The sequence below is a fragment of the Manacus vitellinus genome, unplaced genomic scaffold (assembly GCF_001715985.3).
Source record: "Manacus vitellinus isolate BGI_N305 unplaced genomic scaffold, ASM171598v3 scaffold_25_pilon, whole genome shotgun sequence".
Taxonomy (NCBI): Eukaryota; Metazoa; Chordata; class Aves; order Passeriformes; family Pipridae; genus Manacus; species Manacus vitellinus.
In genome coordinates this window covers 2,046,353-2,065,194 of record NW_021939882.1, presented here as the reverse complement: position 1 = coordinate 2,065,194, position 18,842 = coordinate 2,046,353, and the positions used below count along the sequence as shown (strand labels likewise).

The following is an 18,842-nucleotide window of genomic DNA, read 5'->3' as shown; positions in this document are numbered from 1 at the left end:
AGGTGGCAGCGCAGGGCGGGCCGCGCCGCCCGTGCCCCTTGGCCGCCATGTCTGTGCCAACACCTGGGCTTGTGTCCCTTTCTGCCCCCCGGTTCGTCCAGTTTATAATCCCCCGAAAGGAAACAGAAACACGCAGCGCAGCCCACAGCCCCCGCACGCACCAGGCAGGGGCGAGGGAAGGTGTCTGGCACAGAGCAGAGAGGGAGGGCAGGCAGCCAGCGCACCCCCAGCGCGCCGTCACCTGCCTTGGATGGATGAGCTCAAAAGTTAATTCATAAAATTCATCAGTTGGGCGAGCACAGATGATGCAGATGGGAGGTATCAGGTATAAACCACAACAGTGGTGTGTTGATAGTGCTGAGTTTCAGAAGCTGGCTGGGTTGTTTAGGAAAAAAATAAGTCCTGCGAGCTTACACAGCTGCTGTAAAATATGTCAGGTTGTCCTTGGCTGCTGCGGGCTATCCTGGCAAGTGGGGATGGGTAACCAGGTAGAAACGTACCTGCCCAGGTGCTGTTGTCACCTGAGAATTCCCAGCAGGCCAGATGCTTGGATTCTTGGACATGTTTTTGTTGGCTGAGCACGTGAAGTTGCCATGTTGGTGCTGTAAGCTGGATCCAACATGAGCTCTTTCACTGGGCCCTTTCCTTGCTATTGCACTCCTGCAACAGTAGAAAGATTTCAGTTTGTGCTAATGCTTTGAGTAAAGAAATTGATCCTAGTAGAGTTTGGTAGTGTGAACCATGGACATAAATCAAACCAGAGCGCAGGACTTCAGATGTAAAACCCTGGCAGACCATGTTGTCCTCTTGCCTTCCTATTTTTTAAGTGTAAAATAAGGTGGTGTAAAGATTCTTGGGATTTCACTTAGTTTAGCTTGGTTTAGCCCACAGAGGAAAGCAGTGCGTGAGGACTAAACTATTTTTGAGTGTAAATTTGAGGATTAACTTGTGCAGTCATTTCTGTGGCAACAACAACAACAAAAAATGATTATTTGCTATTCTTTCTACCACAGAGTTGTTAAAATTCCAGGTTTGATCAAATCTGGTTGGATTTTCTTCAACCAGTTCTTCAGAGTGAGAAAAAAGCATGACATTTTTTAACCCAAGGCTGTTTTGGGACAGCTGTAAGTCACTGAAAAGCCAGTTTTGCCTGAGCACTGTTTAAGCCTAGATTGCACACGGTGCTTCCAGTTACATTGTTGGCTCTGCCAGATGAAATATTTAATATGACAAAAGCCAGAAATGGCCATTTCCAAAGTTTTCATTTCCTAGCTATTAGCAATTTGCATAGGATGACAGGAAAAAAAATGATACCTATCATGAAAACAAAACTAGATTGTCTCCAGAGACTTTGATATATTTCAAGATTTACTCAGCTGCAGGTTTTCACTTTTTCTCCTCCCCTTTCCATAGGCAGATGCCACCCAACTTCATATTTCTCAGACTTTTGCTCTGAATGGTCATTGTGCCTAGTGTAATGTATGTATGCAAATCTTTTTAGAATATTAGTAGTTTTCATAGCTTCTTCAATACCTTATTTTTTCAAGAGCAATATTTTAGCCCTAGCCTTTTGTTAAAGGACGTTGAAGCTCCTATTTGTTATTGTTCGACGATATTGGTCATTATTATACCACTTGTGTGAGATAAATTTAGAAGGCCAAAATGTGGGCCCTGTATATGTTTCCATAATAACTGAAGAGATGATCCATTTTCTGTAAAAGTGGTTGAAGTGTTTTTTGACAGAGAACTGGATGAAAACTTGTTTTTTGGGGGAATTCCAACAAAGAGTTGATTGTGACCTCTGATGCTCTGTAGTGTCAAGGACAGATGGGAAGATGGTATGAATCAATATATGTCAACTGCACAGATGGTACAGTCATGCCGTGTCCATATCCTGATCTCCTATCCCTTTGAAACAGAAATTAATAATCCCTTCATTATAGGCAATAGCTGCCAACCAGCTGAAAGATCAGACTGTGACTTGGGGTGAAATTCTCTGCAAGGTTTCTTTGAAACAAGGAAGCTGGACTGAATGTTGATTTTTAAAAAGCGGGCTTGGGTTTGGTATTGACCTACCTTTGGGTAGAGTGGGACCCTAAATGTAGAGAGGCTGCAGTTCAGGCTGCTGTGAGGAATGTAGGGAACAGCACCAGCCATGGAGCAGCAGTGCAGAGGGAGATTTGGGGCGTGGAGATGTGTGGGGAGACAGAGAAGCCCTACTTTTGGCCCTGGAGGGATCCTCAGGCCTGAGGAGAGTGGCTCTGCCCTGTGCAGATGTACAAGATGATAGCAACAGCTCACTTTTTGAAATACAAACTGGGAAACTTGGGACGTTCATCTGATAACCAGATCCTCTTTGAAAGATGTTAGTGCTGCTCTTGCAATTTTATTTTGCTTTTCTAAAAGGCCCTGATTTTGTAGGCATGCAGTCACTTGAGAATTGCAGTTAATTACTGCTTATGCCTGTCTGTTTTTAAAGCTTGTAATCCCCACAGCTATGGAGAAAACCAACCAACCAGTTAACCAAAAAAAAAAAATTTAAATAAATCAGAACTCCTCTTTAGGCTCAAATGAGCAGAGGGTTAAGACAGCCCAGTTTCTGAAGCTTCCATGTCTTCTTACTTGCGTACAATCCAGCAATAGTGTCAGTTGTGGATGTCCTGGATGACAGTATCTGGGATGGAGAAGCCAAATGAATGGGCTGAAGTGGCTTCTTGCACACTTGGAGAATTCTTGGCATGTAAGTTTTCTTCCTTGCACTGTTGAGTTGTGAGAATATTGGTTTGTCCTTGTCTTTGCTTTTAGCAAACAAGGCCTTATATTAAAGGCCACAGTTTGAAGGAGAATATGTAATATAATCAGCTACTGCAACCCACCAAAACGAGTATTGGCACGCCTGCACAGGCTTCACTGGTAATGATGAATTCAGTATTCACCACATGGACTAATTAATGCACTATAACATCTCCCAGTGCAATTTGCAAGTCACAGATTGCATTAGGTGATACAAATGACTCATTTGTGAACCTGAAGGATGACCTTTGGCAGGACTAACTTCTGACCTCAGAAATATTAAAGAAAGGTTATTTCACCTTGCCATTGTCTCCAAATGCCAAAATAGCCCAATTAAAAACCTTGACATGGAACCATAGGAGCAGATGCGAGTCCTAAAGGGCATTAATTATTTTCAGTGTCAGCTGGTTGTATAACTGAGGCCAAATGAGAGTTTGGAAAGCTATTAAGCCCCTGTCTTACATGGATTGGGTCTAAGGTTTGAATGGAAAATAGTGTGTGGTCTGCATTTGGGTAAGAAACACTGCATAGAAGGGCAGGTTGTCCCAGTGAGAGATATGAACTACCTTTCTTTACAATAACTGTTAGATAATCTTTAAAACGTACCCCTTCAGTAATAAGAATCCATCACAGCTTCAATATTTATGAAATAATCATTAGTCACCATGCTGCGAGGTCGAAATCCCGTGCATATGTTCTGCATTGTTTCCTTGTGTGCTGTTCTCACCCTCCCTCCCTGGCCACTGATCTCGTTGTGTGTGCACTTTTTTTCCAAATGCGGTGACAGATGAAGATATTGCACCAAAACTAAGTTCCCATATGGCTAATTTCTACATTTGTTTTAACAACACACAGATTTAAAACAAATGAAAACACAAAGACTTGAGTAATCTTGGCGTTCTTTCCAGTGCTCTGTAATTTCTTCCTCCAGGTGGGCTTTTATTGACACATACTGAAATGCCTTGATGTGTCTTAAAAAAGAAGCTAGTCAGACCATAATTCACTCAAAGATTTTCATTTGTTTGGGGCAAAGCCTTATATAACACTCACCCTCTTCCAACCCTCCCTTCCCAACCTCAGCAGTTTGAAAATTATTCGTTTTCTTAGATCAGCAAACAATGAAGAAAAAAAATAAATATATTTAAAGAGCATGAATAAATAAGCTTGTTATTTACATCCATACCCAGAGGGGTTTATGCCACTAAAATCTGCTTTGGAGTTATTTTTTTATTTATTTTCCATTTCCTCTTGCTTTGGTCGTTCCAGCATTAGTCACCAAGAAGAGCAAATGATAATGGTTCTTGGATGCCATGATAATAGGAATAAGATAAGAATAGATAGGTTCTATTTGATAGAATGGTTACTGATATCACCCAAGGGAAGAACTTCCAAACTTCGGTTATTTTCCCAACAGATATTTTTTCTCACCTGCTGGGGATTGCTCTTTGCCATCATAGTTCTGAAGCTCTACCAGGGGAATATGATATTTATGCTTCCTGTTCACAAGACAGGGAACTAAATAAAGGCATTTTTCTGTCCAACATGTTGATGTGTCCTTCAGCTTCGTCTCCAGTGTTATTGCTAATTGTTTAGTGGGTGGTTCAGCCTTGCCCCAGTATAGAACTATTATGTGAAACTCTTCTGTGTTGTGTGAATGAATGAAATAAGACATTTCACGAGGAACTTTTAGCTGTGCCTTGGCTGAAGTGTTTCCTCACTGATGGGTTGTTATTGCTCTTATGAAATCCTAAAGAACTCGCTGTGATTTGCAGTGAAAGATACCACAAATTCAGAATGGAAGTTTTTCCCAATTGTTTTGTTTAGGCTAGTGTTTACTTATCCATGTTATCCTGGTTCAGCCTTCACATATCCAAATGGATAATGCTAGTTGATTTCTTGCTTTTAGAATTATAGTTTTCTAGGGGGAGGGGAAGTATGGTCTCATGGTCTAGTCACAGGACTGAACTTTGTTGTTTGCATTGTAGAATTAGTCTTGCTGTAGTCACATGGTGAGTTAGAAGCATCTTACTGCCACATTTATGCTGTTCCTAGATTAGGGTAATAATGCTCCCTTAGAGTTCCTAAAATGATTGCTGTATTTCTAAAGGACATCTCTTCTTAAGAAGATAAGGGTAAATGTTTATGGAAGTTGAAAGAGAGTGAGAAGAGGCATGACAGAGTTGCACATAATTTCCACATCCCATTGAGGGGTATAGTCGGTGACATAAATGTAACCTTTCTTATATTCATTCACATGTGACTGGTAATTTAGCTTTTTCTCATGCAAGTCTGTTGGTGTGTTGTTACTCACAAATGATGCTTTTCCATAGCACCAGTGAAACCAGTAAGAAAAAACCCAGTAGTTGAAAAGGGCAGTGAAAGGAAGGGAGAAGCAGATGTACAAAAAAAGTATAACTTTGTTGAAATGTGAGTTTTTTCCATGAGCAGTGAAACTAATGAAACTAAACCCTGTTTTTCCACAGATTTGTATTGTTTCCTGTGCTCCTTTATCACAATAACTCCATTCATCATGTCTGCTTGTCACCATAATGTTCTTTGATCACTGACATAACCTTTTTAGCCCTCACTCCAATATTCTCACTACTTTCCTATGAACCTGAGTTCCGCTGCAAACATCCAGTGCTCTCCTTCCTTCCTTTAGAGCTGTCCCTTAACTGTGCTCCTTGTATCCTGTGGTCCTTTCCAGCTGGGCTGCACAAGGATGCACTTGCTGCTTGTCTGGTTAAGTTGTACCTGTCTTTCCTTTCCTTGCTTCTTTTACTGTCAAGACATTTTCATGAATATATCAAAACTTTACTTTTTTGAGACTTTCGTAGAGAATGGACAAAGGGTTAAAACTATTAGGAGGAGAGACTCGTGAGCAGACAATGTGATCTCACAGATCCTGGTTTCCTTAGGAAATGAGTCTAAAAAAAAAAAGGCCTGATTGCCTCAGGGGAAGAAGACAGGAAACTGGCCCACTTGCCAATTATGGCATTGTTTTCTTTGTGAAGTGGTTTATTTGCCATACTGGTGAGCACTGTACCAAGATCTGAGCTCAAACGTGTTTGTGTATGTCTGATGCTGCTCAGTGTTGCAGTAACCACATTTTCTTGTGGAAACAAGCTAAAATGGCTACGTAGGAATATAGGTCAGGGTTAGTAAAGTGAACTCATTTCTGGCTTTGCAAATTCTAATAATGTCTACCTATAACAACACACCTGTGGTTTGGAGCATTTCGGTTCCAGAAAGCCTTTTCCAGATGGTTGTATTTTTGACAAATGTTGCCTCCTGTGTTGAAATGTTCTGCATTAGGCAAGATCTGAACATTGTCAGAATTTTTGATTTAAAACTGAGGTATTGTTCTTGAGTTTGTGAATGCATGCATTCTACTCAAAGTTGTGACCTTCCTGTAGGTAGTGCTGGTGGTTTGGTGATTCGAGTGGATGAACCTGAAATTCAGCTGAGATTTAGTCCCTGGGTCGCAGAAGTGTCTTTCAGTGATTTGTTGAAAATCTGTTTTGAGTTCTCGGTGCTGTAATGGTTTGAAAACATACCTTGCTCATGCACCCTGGCTTTTGTTATATAATAGAAGGCTTTTCCAAATGATCTCCCAGAATCCCCTGGCACTGTGCCTGCGCTCAGCCGAAGGGGAGGCTCATTCCGTGTGCGATTTTACCATTTTCAACTTGTTGTTTGCAAAATTTAAAAGGCCGGATTGCACTGGATTCCATTTATACTGTGTGGGTGTATCCAGGATGTGCTTTATCAGGATGTTTGGAAAGAGGTCTCACTCTGAAGTTGCATTCAGAATTGTTCCGTTGGCTTTGTGGTGGTGATGTGGAATAATTGCATACACTGAATGCCATATGCAGTGTGTAAAATATGATATAGTTTCATAAGAGAGGAGAATGATGCATATGGAGTCAAGCATGGATTTAGAAGAATGTAAGAAGACAAACTCAGGGCAAAAGAAAAAAATATCCTTCTAATTTCACCATATTCCGTTTTGTGGCAGGATATGATATCCAGCTTTTCATTCGAAAACTAAACTGGTTTGGGAAACTTAATATCCTCGGACACTGCCACGGATTTGATATTTTTGCTAAGGTTCACCTATATTCCTCACATTTGGGCTCATTAGGTAGATTATCTGAATTGCAGCCTGTGTGTGCTGATGGCTGTACTGATTTAAAATGCCATTATGGGCAACTTTTGCATTGGATTACATCCTCCCTGACCCCCAAAGTTAATGGAATTACAGAAGGAGTGGTGTATTAGCCCAGAGGTTTGGCCTACAGTCATCTTTCCCATTTGTGGCAAAATGGTATTGTCAGGGAGCACATGGATTGAGGGAAATGATGACCTCAGAGTTGAGGTTTTTCTTGGGTGTGTAGTGACTGGTTTTTTAAAATTGCTTTTCTTGTAAGACTGAAACTGATACATTAACATTCTCCTGTTTTCAATTAGCAAAAGCTCATTTTTAAAAAATATTGCAGGCCAATTGAATGGTAGATGATAGGAAGAAAAAAATATGGAAGGCCAGCTGTAATGAGTGCCAGTTTTTAACCAATGGAAATACAACATAAAATAGTGGCTGTGGTACATTATATAAACTGCGTTCCACCTGACTCGCATTGTCCCTTTCTTACATTTATGGTGCGAACATTTTTTCCCTCTCTGGAAGCAGCTGGGAAGTGTAAATTTCAGGTTTAAGTAGGTGTGTGTTGTTGCCTGTGGATCTTTTTCTTTTCTGCTGCGAGAGTGGGTAATGGCATGACTGTATTTTGGAGAAGGCTATCATGACCAAACTAGTCCTTACCACCCCACTGCACTGTCCCTTTAAATAAAGCATGCAGAGTTCACTTTCTGAAGTTCATTAGCTTGTGTTATCAATAATTTAGGATAATATTCCAGTGGTGCCTAAGTGCCTGGACCACCTTATTTTCCCTGTCAGCTTTCTCATACCCTAGCAGTCCAGTGAACTTGATAAGTGTCCCATCATCCTGTTAATCAAATTACTTATGAACCAAAATTGACAGTTTTCATTAATTATAAAGGATTATTCTAATTGCAATTCAAATTTATTCATTTAGAACAGACGGCATTCAGTAATATTTCAGGAAATTTGCATATTAAATGGAGAGGGTCGTCCATTAAGTATGGTAATGTATGCATATTTCCTTATTTTTAACTTCTGGGCCATATGCACTGCTGCTACTTCAGCAGGTGAAAAACCAGAACGTGCTTAATTTGTTCAACAAACACAGGGGCCATCGCACATCTTTTGGCACTAACCACCATTGTCCTTCTTCCTTTTTATTCCTCCCTCTCTCGCTCCCAAAATAACTTGTATCCTTCGAAGAAACTTTTGATAAGCCTGCTTTTAGATAAATATGTCATTTTTTAATTTATATTTTTTAAATGGTAGGCACAGCTGGTTGGGGTTGATTGAAATGTTTTGCCATCGAAGCTGTGTTCATTAATTTCTTCAAGATGCTGAAGCAGGCATTAAGGATGCCTGCTGGAGTCCTTCCCAGTGTCATGTGGAACAGCGAGGGGGCTAATCGTCAGCCTTGTAACATCAACTGGTTACCCCCCTCGTGCGATATGAACCTTTCCCCTCCAGTGAAAAATGAACCTGTCTGAGACAAAAGCACAAACTATGCATGCAATGAGACAATGTCATTATTCAAACCTATATAAGGCTCTGCTCCCAGATCATTAAGAATCATATCGTCATGATATTAATAAGCACCTACCTTAAATCTACTGCTAAAGTTACGTGCAGGTATATTTGTATTTGTCCCTTTATTGATGGTGTTCTAGATTGGGAATATGAAGGCATAGGATACACATGATTGACTTTTAAACTGTTAAGCTGCTTCTGCACCCAATGTGAAACCTGTGTTGTCATGCATCACATGATCCAGCCAGCAATGGGTTAGTTAACATACCCAGAAATTATTGCCATCTTGTCTTAATGGTTTTAGTAAAACATCTGTCAACTCATTCATCTTAAAAAACCTAAAAAACAAACAAACAAAACTTTTCTTGGAAAAATACATTACTCATTTACCTTGTTTTTAAGCAGGTTTCTTTAATTTTCTAGAATGACATGAAACCCTTTGGTATTTCTATTTGCAAATATTTTATTTTTGTTGGTTTCATTTGTTTCAGGCTTTTTATGTATCATGTTTGATAATTTTTGAAACTGTGATATTGATTGAAAGTTACTCAGAATAGCAGTGTGGAAATTACAAGTGTGTTTTTGAGTAGAAAGTGAAATTCGAATTAATGAAACATGTACTGCAAATGATAATTATTCCATGTTACCCTTCTTCTGCCCTTCTTACTGAAATCAGGAAAATCACCAGGTAGTATTGCTCCGTGAGCATTTCTAGAACAGAGTTTAAAGCACATGCTTAAATACTTTGCTGCACTGGGGTCATGGGCAGGAAATGAAAATAGTACTGAAAAACTATTAACTCTGATTTTCTACGTGAACTCTGAAACTCACAGGGGAGTGTATTGTCTTTGTAGGAGTTCTTTATTAGTGGTGAGGTGTCTGACAGAGGTGTTTTCAGGGATAAGGGGGGTGGTTCTGGATAAAAAGAAAGACGGGAAAAAAATCCTTCAGTTTGAGAAACTTCAAGTAGCTTTTAAGCTACAAATACAGTGTATGGACTCAACTCCTTGATTTTGGAGAATTTTGGCCATCCTGTGAAGGGTCTTCAATGCTGACCAGTTTCCCTGCATCAGACTTGTGTTTCTTTAAACAAATCTCAGATTTTGTTGCCATTTCTGCTGTGCCCTGAATTTTCTATAGCAGTGGGAGGAGGCATTTCAGCTTTGGGATGAGAATTTCTGGGAGAGGGGGTGCTCTGACACAAAGCTTCTTGAACTCAGGGGTATAGAAGTTATTGTTTGTGGTGTGTACAAGGGCAAGTGCCTCACCATATGTGAAATCCATACGCCCTGTTCTTTTTTTCCTGACTTTTATGTGGCTATTGAGCACTCCTTGGAAAAGGCCACGTGTTCCCTGTGTTCAGTCTACCTGTGTGTGGCAAGTTCAGCACAGTAGGGTCACAACTTGCACACAGGGCAACTTCATTGCAGGATCAGCGATTTCAGCATGTTGGTCTCGGTGAACTTAGACCTGTCCATGTGCTGTTCGTCTGTCCCAGAGTCTCTGATTGCAACATTTACAGTCTTGGCCTTATCCACAGGCCTTATTCCCTAGGCCAAATGCTTTTTCTGGTCAGTTCATGTCAGGCTTTTTTGCCTGTCCTAAATGCACAGAGGGGATGGCATCAGTGTTGTGCAACTCTCATCTCTGCTCGAGTTTTGTGCTTGCTGGATCCTTCTTGGGGGTTAACTCCAATTTCCTGACTGTGTGCATAGAAATACCCAGAAGAAAATAAAAATCTGTAGACTGGCATGGCAAATTCCCATCAGCCAAAAAACCTTAAAAATGTAGTATATTTCTCCAAAGTTCTTGATTTATTTGATCTAAAAATCGTTGAAAAACCCTATCCTTGATTATCATTTATGAAACTTCAACTGAATCATCATCATTGTTGACAGTTGACTAAGTTTTGCAAATAACAGATCTTTTGAAAATATTCCCTTCCTTTCTGTTGGTATTCTGATTTCACTCTTTGATATTTGCTAATGTATTCACAATTATTAGAACTTAATTTAATTGACAGTCTGCAGGCTTGGGAAGCACACAATCCTAGCGTTTGTCCTCTGGCTGCCAGTTTTTTCTCTGCACGTACGAGACATTTGTAAATTGTTCCTGGTCTTTACACTTTCCAGCCCAGAGGTAGATTTCTGTATTCACTCAGGAAACATAAAAAAATAAAAAGTCACAGCTTAAGTATGCAGTTACATCAAGGCAATAAGGACTTCTTGTGTTAGTCATATGCATTCTTCTCATCATCCCATCTTCTTCATGTGTATATGCTCTATTTTATTTGCATAAAACTTCTGAAAGTAGCAGGAGGTAGGTATCCTACCACAAGTATAGCAAGAAAGATGGAATAAGCCTGGAACATTTGGTATTTGTGTTGTTTCATTTTCTCAGACAGTGAAAATCTTGTATGCCGCACACCTCTGTGTTTATGGGTCAAACTTTTCATAAATTTTTTTAGGTTATGTAATTTTTTGAAAAGTCAGGAGAATATGTAAAATTTGATTGTAATTGAAAGGGTTTTTCCAGTTAGCTGTCTTTAGGCAACCACAGTTTTCACCCCAGAACTTCCAGGATTTACATGCTATACCACAAACTGGCTTAGACTTTTCATTACAAGAGCAGATTTTCATTGAAAGAAATATGTAAACCTTTGCTGATATATACCTTTCCCAGAAGCCAGGTTTTTGACCTTGCAACCAAGATAATATCTTATTTGGTACACCTTCTAAAGACCAGAAATAGTCTTGATGTTTCACAGACTTCTGCATTATGTATGTCCCTGTGTGCATCTCGTGAGCAGACCCTTCAGAAGAAGAGGGGCTGTGTCCATGCCTAGTGGTGCATATAAGTTGTGGTATCAGCAGTGTGTCAGGAGAGATACAAATTATGATAGGGCTCCACCACTGTTCTGGCATGTTGAAATTTTAGAAGAGCTCAGTAAGGTACAAAAACAATACATGAAGCTGGTGAAAATACCTACTTCTGCCTCATTTTGCCTTAAAAATTAGAGTCTCTCTTACTAGTGTCTAAAAAAACCCTCCAGCGTGCTCAGCTTTTGGTTTTCTATACATTATAAAAGGGGCATAAAATGAGCAGGTCCTGAGAAAGCAAATTTGGATTCTCAGATGAAGAACTTTGTTCACACTCATATACCCATGCACATGTCACATGCCAAGGCCCAAGACCATTTGTTCTAAGAAATATTTAAAGATAAGGGAAAATTACCAGGTATTGCTGAGATTAGTCAGAAAGTACATATTAATACATTTTTTATTATGAAAAGGAAATCATATTTAAATAAAATATATGGTTTTAAAAAAGTCATATCTGCCTCAGTGATTAAACATATATGTCTTTACTCCTCTAATTTCATCAAGGTAGTTCCAGCTCACATGACTTTTTGAGACTGGTGCTAGGAAGCAGAGACAGCAAGTTTCTCCTTTTGCCTTTACCTTTCCCTCTCTTCTGGTGCTCCTCCTGTCCCTTCTTCTTCCCTTCCTTTTTGATTTTTATTTCTGTTTTATTTGTTTTTATTTGTATTTTTATTTGTGGTTTTTTTGTTGTTAATTACTGACAAATAGGTTGTGTGCAGAACACACACCTGAGCAAAATGTCTGTGTGGATAATATTTTGAATATTCAATTACAACATTTATGACATAGCAAATTCTGTGTTCCTAATTCAAACCTTGAATGTATATAGTCTTACATATCACTGACATCCGTGTGTATGAGAGTGGAGAAAAGATAATAGAAATCACATATATGTGTATGTGCTTCCTTCAGATACTCTGCCAATCCAAAGGTCTGTCCATGAGATTTGGGTAGGAAAATCCTTCTTTACCTGTGTGGAAATCTGATTATTCCCTGAAGCTTAGGCTGTTTGTGCCTATTTTTAGCAGGAAGCATCACAACTGATTTTACTAGTCATTAAAACTACCCAGCCCTTTCCAAAAACTTGGGTTAGGGTTTTGTACTGTTTCATGGGCAGTGCTTGACACACAGACATTTGCTGATGAAATGATTTTGCCTGCTCTGTAAGGTCAAAGAATTTTGGTGAAAAAGAGTCATGTGGTGAGAGGTTACTAGATGGGGTCTCAGGAGGGTCCCTTGCTCAGGCATAGATTTCTAATGCGCTTTTCAAGAAGCATTTTGCATCTTTGAGTTCTGATTCCTGATGCCCCACATGTGGGTTATTTATCTCTCCATCCTCAACTGACTATCTAGATGTTAAGTTCTTTTTGGCAAAAATTGTGTGTATTTGTGTTTTTTGCACGGCACTGTCAGATTTTACTGTTGTTTGCAGTGACTGTAGGTTCTCCTTAGCAGTAGCAACCCCACCTGAGGCACAACAGCTGAGATTTGGACCTCTGGTTGTTGCCTTGGTGCAGCATAGCGGGTGACACATTAAAGGGCACAACTTTTTGGGTACGTTTAACTGTTCAGTGTCATGTATGACAAGAAGCATCATGTTTCACTCTGTCATTTGGTTTGCTGCTACTGATGAGTTTTCTTTCCTAATGTGGCATAATATTAATGTTTCTGCCTGACAACTTCCAAGCCTGGGGGTCAGAGCTCATGTTTCACCACACGAGACACCCGACTATAAATCTTTTTAAATAATACAGAAGGCAAGATGGGGTCACTGCAGAAAAAGCCAGCCAGTCTGAACGATGTGGCATTGATGCATGGAAGAAAGTGTGTGGATTTGGTTGGCATTGCATAGGCACTGTTCTGAAGTTTTTCTAAGGGAAGGATGAAATGCTTCTTTTTCTGCTGAAAAATTTCTAGTCTTAATTCTGGTCTGTTACAAAATTTAAGTCAGTTTGACTGTGCCCCTTTGTTATTTTTTTCTTTGAGTGTTCAGGATACTGCAAGCGTGGTATAGGATATTCCTGCACATATAATGGCCACTGTATGTAATTGCTGTGAGCTGATAGCAAGCAATCGATTACTGGCAGCTGGAAATAGATGCATGAAGTAACTGCATGTTGTGTTTTGAATAGAAGAATCTAAAGGGAAAAATCTAAAGGGAGAATCTACATCCATTGCATGGTAGAAGCCAATTCCATACAGTGTCTGAAGATGCAAAACTGCCACAGATTGGATCTTCTGTATGTGCATCAGTTTTGGGATTTGAACCATAGATTGATATTAGATCTGTACTTTCCCACTTCCCACTACTTGTATTTGTGCTGTTTCTTATATTTGCAAGATGGATGTAATATATACCTGTCCTTAGTATCATCTGAGCAGCACATGGCAGGTTTTGCTGCATTAGATCTTCACTTATAGCATCTGTACAAGACCATGGGGACCAAGCAAGGCATAAACCCATCAATGCATTTTTAATTTTTTTTTTCCTGAAAGTGGTTTTATGACTGTATATTCTTCAAGTTAAGTGGAAATGTTGGTTCCTCTTGTAGTTGTAATAAGAATAAAAATAACCATATTTTCAGAGCATTATTGCCATTATTTCGTGGCATATTCCAGATGTATGGAACACGATGAAAAAACAGAACCCTGTTCTTTAACAGAAGCTACTGTGTTGGATTTTGAGGGTGTCATGGAGGTTATCTGGCTTTTGTCCTCCTCTGTTAAGGAAAGCTGTAATACTTAAAACTAATGGCTGAGTTATGGGAGTTTTTCAGGCAAATGGCAATTAAAACTTCCTAGGATGAAACTGCCTGTTCCGCTCCTATATATGCACACACATCATTGAATTTAATGCCCCTCCTTTGTATGTGTTTTTGTCCTCTGTAATTTTCTGCAAGTGACTGGGGGCATGAGTCAATCTTTCAGACTCTTCCCAGCAACGCTACATCTTCCCAGACAATATTCCAGGGAAAACATGCTGTGGTATCCATTGTTTTTTGTCTAGATGACCATAAACCAGCCTGTGCCTTTTCCTGATGGGTGCAACAAACCCCAGATAGACAGAACCTTTGAAAAATCTGTGTTGAAGAAAAATTCATTGACAGGGGGCAACATAGGAGACTCATGAGGCAGCACGATGGTAAGAATATAGTGACTTGAAGGACAATGGTTGTTTTAGAACAGGGAAATAAGGAAATAGGATGGAGCACAAAGATGAGAAATATAGTTAGACTGATAGCTAACAGCTTTAGTTAATTGTTACTGTAATGTGTTTTGGCTGGTGGGTAAGGAGAGGTGCTATTCTATCATCTTCAAGTGTGGCTAAGGAAAATGTGACATCCTAATTTTAGAACAAATCAAGCAGGAAAAAAGGGCTGTCAAGCTGAAGTACAGAAGGGGAGAATGGTAGACAGCACTTGGTAATTCTTGCTCTGCAGGCCTGGGATCCAAAAAGCAATATCACTCAGGCAGCTACATGAAGTAGGTGCTGTGGATAAAAGGGAATCAAAACTATATCTTTGTTCTAAAACTCTAAAGCACTTAGCTTTGTTTTAATGTCTCTCTTCCCATCATTTCTTGCCACTTCTTCTTTTTCATGGGAGCTGACTGCCCCATCAGGAGCAGACCCTCAGCTTGGTTGTTTGTAGTTTGGGTCTTGACTCTGTAATCTTCTCCTGCCTGGAATGCTGTATGCCCCAGCAGCATTCCACAACAAACCAGATGGTGAGTCCTAAGTTGGTACATAAATGCAGTTTGGATAATGAGGGGACACAGAGCTCTGGCCTTTGCTTTGGATTTTTGGTCTCTTTCTGGTTAATCTCTTACTTAGAATATAAATCACAGTAGTTTGGCATGTAAAGTAAGTATTTGCATAATCCTTCTCATGGAAACAACCCTTAAAACCTAGGTATTTATGATCAGCTCTTGGTCTAACATATTTCTGAAGATAAAATGAGAAACTTTCATAAAAGCAGTATCTTCCCCCTAACCCCGTTTGTTCAAATTAATTAACATTATGACAATGCCATTTTCTGCATACACACTTAATAACCTCTGGAGGATAGATTAGTCTAATATTATTTGCTTACAAAGATCAATTTTGATAGGATTTTAAGTGCAAACACTCTTGCTTGTAATCAACAATTCCTGCTACTCCGAATTTTTGCATCTTCAACTAAAACATCTATTACACAGACCACCTGTGGTGATAAGTGAATCTTGTCTGTGAAATTATTTTAAACACTCTCAATTCACTAAAAATGTGTATTTATTCTCTGCATTTGTAAGCTGCACACATCATTCCTCCCTCCCCCATACTTGGTTGCTCTGTAATATCAAATTACTCTTAAACCACTTGTGTATAAGATGTCTGCTTTAGAAAAAGAAGTACATAACTGGAGGTTGCCTTTTTGTGTTTCCTCTTTTCCATCTCTTTTTTTCACCCCATTCCTTTACAGCATTTCTATGTGTTTCATAGTGCAGGTGGTCACAAACACCGGGTAGGTGTAGAGCTCCTAAGACTTTTGTTCTTGGTGGACTAGTGAAGAACTTACTTAGGACTTGGTCTTAAACGAAGCCCAAAATACCTCTCAATGAGTGGAATTGGTCATTAGAGATGTGACTACTGAAAGTAAAAAACACCAGAGTCTGCAGTGACATGGGCAAGTCATGCCATGGGTGTTAGCCTGCTTTTCTGCTGGTGTGGGAGGGATTTTTTGCTCGGAGGTGCAGTCAGTAATGCTCCTGGGGTTTGCTGCATTGGCGTTCTGGGAGTCTGTGGCATGGCACGATTTGCTGTTATCTGTTATCCCCAAATCATCTCTCTGAAATGAACAGGCTCTGTGCTCACCCTATGTCCTGCCCTTCTGGAGGGAGCCAGATCTTAGCTGGGTTGACAAGACAAAATCTTTGCACCAAGAACTGTTTCCTGAGCTAAGAATTTTGGGTGGGAAGAGCTCATTGTTGCAGGAATAAAGAAGAGAGATTAGCAGAGAGTTTCTCTTTGCTCTTCTCTGAGGACTTGCCTCACTGTGAACCCCAACTGCTGGAAGGGCTTGATCCATACATCCCTTCTGTCTTGCAGTTCTGGCTGTGTTCACATAATGGTGGTGGGTGTGTGTTGAAGGATGACAATTCCTGTGTGCAGGCAGCCCTCCAGAAGGCCAATGTGTGTGTGGCAGTGGCCTGGCCTATTTCAGTACCAAGTAAAAAAATGGTTTTATAGTTGTTTAATAAAGCAGGAGACAAATGTTGCCCCTGTGCAGAGAGGCTGAATTACGTACTTCATGAACCAAATTAGTATCACAATGCTTTGCTTTGTTCAAGGGGTGATATGCATTTACGGGCCCATTTTTCAGGAAGATAAATATGACACACGCCAAGACTTCCCTGAAGTAAATAGTGTAAATAATAAAAGACTCTGCCAAGGAAAGCTGAGAAATGACTTAATCCTCACCCATTTATACTGTAATGCCAAAGTGCCACTGACCAAATTGTAGAACAAACTGCCCATTTAATCAGTTCTCTCTAATGTTACAGAGCACGTTGTCTTCATTTCTAATGATTCTCAGTATTCTTTCAGTTGGTTATTAAGCCTTTGAATTTAAGCATGTATCCAGGCTGGTCTATTTGACACTGCTGGAGTACTGCTTTATTTGTAGATGTTTTTTGACTGTTAGCTGTTTTGGGGGGTTAAAAAGGTGAATTATTTCACCCTTTAAAAGCAACAACCTTTTATTAAAGGAAGTGTTTTACCTTAGATATTTTCCCCCCTTATTTTTATTTCTACTTTGTTAAATCCTTTTCTTCCTTCTCTGGCACCCGGGGCCTGCCAGCCTGGCCAGAAATGATTAAAAGACTGTGTAAACATGTAGGATGGGATTTTCAAAAGTGTTCAATATTGCCCTAACTGGGGAGCATTGCCATTGAACAGTTGTGTGAATGCTGAGTGCTTTTGAAAATCCCACTCTTAAAGTATCAGTGTTTTAACAGAGAACCTCCTTTGACACGGTTGCTCATCACAGGGCACACTCTGCATGTGTGACATCTTTAGTTACTGACAGTCAAGCCTATAACAATGAGACATGGTCTTTGTTGGAACCCCACTGTGGTTTGCTTTTAAAATAGTCTAATAAGGGGATTGGAAAGCTGAATGTGGGGAACTTTAGATGGCAATTTGGGATTTAATCGGGAGAAGGGTGATTGCCTTTGGTTTCCAGACTAACTTTAGTGGCTTGAGTTAAGCTTTTAGAGGTTGGGGAAAGACAGCCAACTCTTTTTAGGATTGGAGCATGAGCTCTGACCAGAATAGGAATAATTTGCTTCCCAGGAAGAGTTGTAATTTAAACTATGTCCAGAAAATCAGGGATACCTCAGAAAACTGTTTGCTCATATGCATTGGAAATGTTCTTATTGGTAAAGAATTTGCCTGATCGAAGAGTTGGGGAATTGAATTTATAATCATACCAAAGTGTTAATATAACCCATATTTCTCAACTAATCAATTCTTTTCTCAATGACATGAAAACATCTTCTCATGCACTCACACAACTGTGGAGAGGCCCGGTGCCAACTGACAGAGACAGCTCAGTTCACAAAGGGTGATTTAGTCACAATACAATGGCCCTCAATCTGTGTGTGTGTCAGTGAGCAAGAAAAACATGTGCTTGCTCCTAATATCTTGTGGTGTAAATGAACAGAAGTGATAGGGAGGTCAGGGGTGCTATGATGGTATAAATCTGTGTAAGAACAGAAATGGATTTAGTCAGGTATCAGATCAAGAAAAAAAACCAAATCAAACCAAGTCCTTTGGTACTCATAAGTGCAAAAATACCCCTCATAAGTGTAAAAAAAGTAAAAACAAACAAACCTGAATTTGGGGATGGGTTTTCTTCAATGGGTACTATTTCTGACTTTTGGAAGGAAGGAAAGGCCATCTGCAATATCAGCCTGTGCTGAACTGAAGGCTCAATGCTGCTGTGAGGAGAATGGTTCTGTTCTCAACTCGGTATCTGATTGCTGAGTTCTCCACTTAAGAGTGGTTTATTTATTTTATTTTTTTTTTCTGGAGACAGCAGTAAATGAAAAGAAGAACTTATGATGTACCAGCAGAATAAGCAGTCTTAATAGATGCTTCTGGTATGGAAATTTCCCTCTGAATCCTCTTATCTTCTGTTTGTAAACAAGGATGAACATGGTTCTGTGCAAACATTCACAGTAGGTGCCCTCTGACAACTTCGCAATTTTCCCAACCTGATGAATAAATGACTGTTCCACCTGGTATAATTCAAGCATGTAAGTTTGGTTTGTTATTGTAGATAACAGGCACTGGGGAAAACATGATTAAATGCAGTTCCACGTTTCTACATTGGGTTCCTTATGCTGGTGCAGAAGACTTCCAGTTTGATTGCAGTATCACACTGACAGATCCAGGACAGGACCTGCAAGGCAAGGCTGGGTGGAGGATCCTGGGAAAA

General features: G+C 39.9%; 1 protein-coding gene across 4 annotated transcripts in view; it reads left to right on the top strand.

The window, feature by feature from the left end:
• The window catches only part of EBF1 (EBF transcription factor 1), a 261,308-nt gene that overhangs the window by 105,694 nt on the left and 136,772 nt on the right, over nucleotides 1-18,842 (top strand). The window lies entirely within an intron of this gene.